Genomic DNA, 6,000 nt, shown 5'->3' with positions numbered 1-6,000 from the left:
ATGCAATAAAATGGCTACTGAAGTGGAAAACATTAGCTTACAAAAAGTTCTATGGGTACGTAGCTAATGCCAAACGCTGCAGCGCGCCGAATGTTTGGAACTCTATTCAAGAATTGTTGTGGGGGAATGTGCTTACATTTGAAAAATAGATGTAAATTATGACCAAAAATAATTACCACCTGTAGCACATGGCCAGAGAAAGGAGCTTCTGGATCATGAGGATTATTTTTATGCAGATGTGCTGTTATTTGAATCTTTGGCCACATTTACTATTGAAATTGAAATATTATACAACAGCACAACAGGTCCCCTTTAAATCTCAATCATCTTGTTAATCCAGCAGTTATTTAGCTGACTTTAATTTTAAATTTTTTAGTTAGTGTGTTGATGCAGGTTTTGGGGTATGAATTCTTGTCTGTATTAAAGTATCACAATCCTGTGAGAAATATTTTATTACCAAAGGAACTAGTTACATAAATAAAGCTTAAATAAATCTCCATGATATTTCAGCAGTAGAAACTGAAGCTTGAACTTCTCTGACATCTTTTTATGGCTTTCTTTTCTTTTCTGAGCTTCGGCTCCAGATCCGTCCTTGTTGCTGTCGAGTCCTAACAAGTCAATTAAAGCCTAAAGAGTTAATGAAGCTGGTAGACTTTGATTTAATCACCACACAGAGACGTTTATTGTATCAAACGGTCTGAAAGTGAACATGTTTTCACATTTTCCCCATAAACATCTGTCTGACAGCAGCTTTCAATATTTGCCATGTCGTTGTCGTTAGAATGCAAACACCCTGTTGACACGTTACTCACCGAGGAAGCTGCATGAATATTTAATCGGCTGTAATATAAAGACTGCGAGCGCTCCTGTGTTGGCTGTTTACAGCCTGCAGAAAACAGAAAAACAACAGGGAGCATTAAAGCTACCCTCTGGGCCGTCAGTCAGTTCATTAGAAGGAGACGAAGCGAGAGACAACAGAGCAAATAAATAGAACAACAGCGTCGCTCCGAGTCCTCCAGCACGGCAGGTTCAAAGGTGATTTAAGGAAACAGCACTTTGCAACCTTAGACTGTTCACACAGTTGCACGACACTAAAGGCAGTGTGGTTATTATAATACAGAGAGGGCTCAAATCTGCAGCATATTTCACTTAATATGCAGTTCATTCAGTTACTTTATTGAGATCAGTCATTCAGTGATGTGTGCTTAGTGGTTTAAAGTGTTCAGACTTGTTAATGCTTTCATGTCAGAGTGCAAGAAAAAATCAGCCTTTCATAGTTTTTAGCCATATGACAGGAGGGCAGAGCCCTGTTCGCAGTAAATAAGTCAGTTTTCCGATATTTAAATCAGCTCTGTAAAGAAGGAAAAACAAAGATATGGCTACAAAAACCTGTCTTTGTGGCCAATTTCAACATTAATAACTGTAAGGGTGGAGGTTTGAAATTAGACTGACCGTGTCGAACAGAACACTTTTTACACGCGAACATTTTGAGGTGAAAATGAAAATGAACCCTTTGTTGCATTTTGTCCATTTGTTTACACGACTTTTTGAGTCCCTGAAAATGGCACAATTTGAAAACGGGTTCCAGAGGGGTGCGTTTTTGAAATGCTCCCATTTCCATGTGAACGGCTAAAACAATACTTTTTGAAAACAGGGCGTAGTGGCATGTGTGCACTATGGTTGGCACTATCGTTTTTATCAGTCTATCTTAAAACATTTCTGTGAACCTTTGGAAACATAAAAACGATATAATTTCCCCTGGATCGTTCTCGTGTAAACGGGGCCTCTGGAACCTGTTTCAAACTGCGCTGTTTTCAGGGACTCAAAACCCCACTGACGTGTAAATAAATGGCCCCTGAAAACATTCTCATGAAAATGGGCCCTACACTTGCTGTTCACTGTGAGCTTCCATTGCAATTCTTTTAACTCATTGATCCCATAGAGACTGCTTTCCCATTTAACTACTCAGTGAGGTGTAGTCATTAAAAACTACTTGACTAGGTTTAGGAAAATTTTTTTAAAAACTACAGTTTGCATTGACATAAAACAGTTGCCACTACTTTTAAAGCTGATTTACTTGGTTGCCATGGTAACACATCCCTGATGAAGAGTCTGGACAAAGTACATGAAACATGGACACGTTATTTAAAGTTGTGCTGACTGCCACCAAACAGCTCGTGTCCACGAACAAGCAGATTCACGTGTTTATGACTGTTTGACGCTTTGCTCTGAGGCCGGGCTGTAAACTCTGGGTAAATGGGACACTGTGATGTCAGCTTCCTGTGCACCAGTGTGGATGTTTGCCATCTTCTACTTCCTCCTCGGTGAGGACTGACACTAAAAAAAGAAGTATTCATCTCAGACGAGTCTGGATTTTGTTGCAGAGACTCATTATTCCTCCATCTGTCTGTCTGCAAAGAGGCACATCCCTGACAGACGTGGAAAAATCCTCTTTCCCTCCAAACTGAAGAGGAAACATCCCTCCTCCTCCTCTTCCTCCTCCTCTCTCTGCAGGAAAGTGACAGCCCGTCTAATTGGGATTAATCAACTGGCAGCTCCAGTTGAGTGGCGGCGTCACGATCTGAAGAGAAATGGCATTGACCCAAAGAGAGAGGTGTATACCACCCCGAGGCCAGCGCTTGTACCGATTCATCTTCCTCACCATAACATTATTATTCCCAACTCCTCCACAGAAGAAGAAGAAGGAGACTCTTTAGCATTCCTGGGTCAAGAACAAAAAAACAGAGAGGGAGAAAAGAAACTGAACTAATCAAAAAAGAAAGAAAAAGAGCAACACTTGACAATTTTTTACCACCAAACACAAAAAAAGAAGAAGCAGCAGCAGGCGGCAGCGCTACATTATTCTTTTTTATTCTTTCTCTCGCAGCCATCGCTTTGAATTACAGAGAGAATCTTTTTGCTGAGAGTCAGACGGTGAGGAGGAAAAAATCAAAAATTCATCTGACAGACTTTCAGGAGCAAAAAAGAGAAGAGGCGGAGGAGGAGGAGGGTTTCATGCTGGAACCAACATTTGCAGAAAGTTCCAGCTCCTTAAGCAATTATTAGTGGTGATAGTTTGACATGTTCAAGAGTTGTCAACAACTGGCTTTAAACAAAAGTACAAAGCAGAAATAAACACAGCCCGCGGTGGAATTAACTTGAGGGACGTGGAGGGCCGATGAATAAAACATGTGCTGCTGCTCTTCTTCTGCTGTCTTACAGCCAAGCGTGGCATGCTGGTAGCAGGAGGATGAAGAGCAGAGGAAACAGGAAGTTCCCAGCAGGTCGATCCCAGTCCACTGCTCTTCGGTTTCGGTATCGTGTCGAAGGCGTGTCACCGAACATCCTGTGTGTAACATCACCTCTGAAACATTAAATTTACGTTTTTGTAGACACTCCTTATCCAACACAGTCTCACAGCAGTTTGTGAGACTGTGTTTATGACTTTTCATTTGGGTCCATGGACATGATAGGTGTGTTTTTTTTAATTGTGAAGGAAGATATCTAAAACACTTTAGTTTAAAATTAAAACATTTAATATATTAAAGAATCAGAAGATATCAAATGTACACGTGGGCTCTTGGTTCAGGAAGACACAGGTCATCCCAGCAGCTGGCTGTGACTCCCCTCCCCACAAAGCCAAGATTCTAGGCTAATCATTTTATACTGCCACTATCTACAAGCAAAACAGATACAGTGAGCTGCGGTTTGGCCTTCGTCATTGGTCCATCCAGTGGCTGGCTCTCATGACTCAGATTTCTTCCATCAGTAATAAAAGGCTCTGTAAAAGAAGCACTTCCTGCTCTGACGTTTCCCTAATCATGACGAGGCAGTTTTATCCAGACTAGTAACAGGACAGACATGGTGACATCTACTCATTCTACTTACTGTGGCAAAACCTTCAAGGATAAGATAAACATATTCTTCCAAAGGCTGTGAAATTAGTCAGGCGACCACTGGGTTAGGGTTAGGGTTAGGGTTGTTGTTTTTGTTCCGGTCCCTCCGTCCTGGTCCCCCGCCTCCCTCCCTGGTCTGGTTTTGTTTCCTGTTTTGGCCGTCGGGTGCCGGCCTTTGAGGGGGGGGTGCTGTCATGGTCCTGGGCCGTCTGCCCAGCATTTTGTGTTTTTTAGTTTATTTTCCCTGAGTGTTTAATTCCCAGTGTGTTTGGATGATCTTGTTCCCTTTGTCTCTGTCTCCCCTGCTCCATGGTCTTGTCTGTTTTGTCCTGATGTCTTGTCCCTGACCTCCTGTGTTTTCATGTTGAGTTATTCCTAGTGTTGTGACTAGTCTGCGTCTCTGCCCCGTGTCTGTGTGCCAGTTCCCCGTATGTAGTCTGCGTGCACCTTGGTTAGTCACTTCCTGTATTATTTTGACAGTCTTGTGTTCCCTGTGCTTTGTGTCTAGTTTTGCTAACCCCTGTTATTAGTTTCATTTGCTTCACCTGTTGCTCCCTGCTGTTTCCTCTTGCCCTGATTACCTGCTGTGTATTTAAGCCCTCAGTGTTCATCTGTTTCTTGTCGCGTCGTCTTCAGTATTCCCTCGCTGTGTGTCTCCCTGCTCCTCCTCGGGTTTTTGTTTAGCTTCTTCCCAGTATAGGTTTGTTTTGTATTCTGTTATTTTCCAATAAATCCTGTTTTGTGAGTCTGCATCCTGGGGTCCAATTCTGCCTGCCACACACACGCCATGACAGAACGACGCGACCATTTCAAAGACCCCGTGGACTCAGACCTGTGTGAACGGCAGCTAGCTGTGCAAGCTCACCTGCAGGAAGTGGTGAGGAGGAAGCCGTGGCTGGCTCCCGAGTACGAGGGACAGCTCCGCCGCTCTCACCGCGCTTGGGGAGACTCCAGCTGGGTTAAAGGGTCTCCGCGTCAGAGCTTGCCGCTCTCTCCACCTCCGCCGCCACAGCCCTGTTCATCAGCCGCACTGCAGCAACCGCCCGATACCACTGCCCCACCTCTGCCCCAGCCTTTAGGGATTAAGCTGGGCGGGTTCTCCCTGGCATCAGATTCGCCCCCGCCCGAACCTTTCGGGAAAAGGCTGGGCGGGCTCACTTCCTCATCAGACAGTCCTTTGCCTGCTGCTTCTCTTGCCAGCTCTGCTTCCCTTCCTCTCTCTAAGACGCGGAAGCAGCGCTCGCGATTCAGGAAGAGGAGCACGGAGCCAGCAACCCATGACAAGAAGCAGGAATCAGTCACTGTGAGTCCTGAGGATCTTTGTTCTGCTTCTCTGACTGTTCTTAAAACACCACAGACTCTGAATCCCAAATCACCAATTCACATAAGCTGTCCTTCTGCAGTACTGAACAATGTCGAGAATGCTATTGCTGAACTAGCCCCTGGAATAACCGCTCTACCCACTTCCATGCACAAAGTGAGAGGGATGTCCTGTATTGACTCTGCCAGCCCTCCAATGGATCCTGCAGATGCTTCCGTCTTCTTGGACCGGGAACTTGGGCCAGAGGTTCGAAGATTCTTCAGAATCTCCTCCCGGATTTATAACTGTACTGACTCGAAAGCCTTTCCATTGGATTTTCTGCTGTGCTCAGTCTCTTAGACACCCACCCTCGCTTATTGCTGTCACCCACTATTGCCGGCTGGATGGCTTCTGCTGTTCGTGTGGAGGCACAGATTAGAGCACTGAACTCTCTGTCTTCAGCATCACCAGCAGCAGCACCACAGTTACCCACGCCGCCTGCACCACAGACCACTGTAGCAGCCTCCGAGCCACAGCAGTCAGAGCCCCCAGTGTTAGCTGCAGCACCTCCCCAGTCACTCCCGTCTCATTCGGCTGTAGCTCCAGCTCCTCCCCAGTCACTCCCGTCTCAGTCAGCGAAAGCTCCAGCCCGCCCTAGCTCTCAGCCTGCTCGCCCTCAGTCAGCAGTAGCTCCAGCCGCTCTAGTTCTCCCTGCCTCAGCTTTGCTCTCTCCAGTGGTTTCTCTTTCTGTGATCCCCTTGGTTAGTTTAGTGTCACCTTCAGTCCCCTCATCCTCCTCAGCTT

The sequence above is a fragment of the Archocentrus centrarchus genome, chromosome 3, assembly GCF_007364275.1.
Source record: "Archocentrus centrarchus isolate MPI-CPG fArcCen1 chromosome 3, fArcCen1, whole genome shotgun sequence".
NCBI classification, from domain to species: Eukaryota; Metazoa; Chordata; class Actinopteri; order Cichliformes; family Cichlidae; genus Archocentrus; species Archocentrus centrarchus.
The sequence above is the reverse complement of the archived record's forward strand: the minus strand, read 5'-3'. Positions refer to the sequence as shown.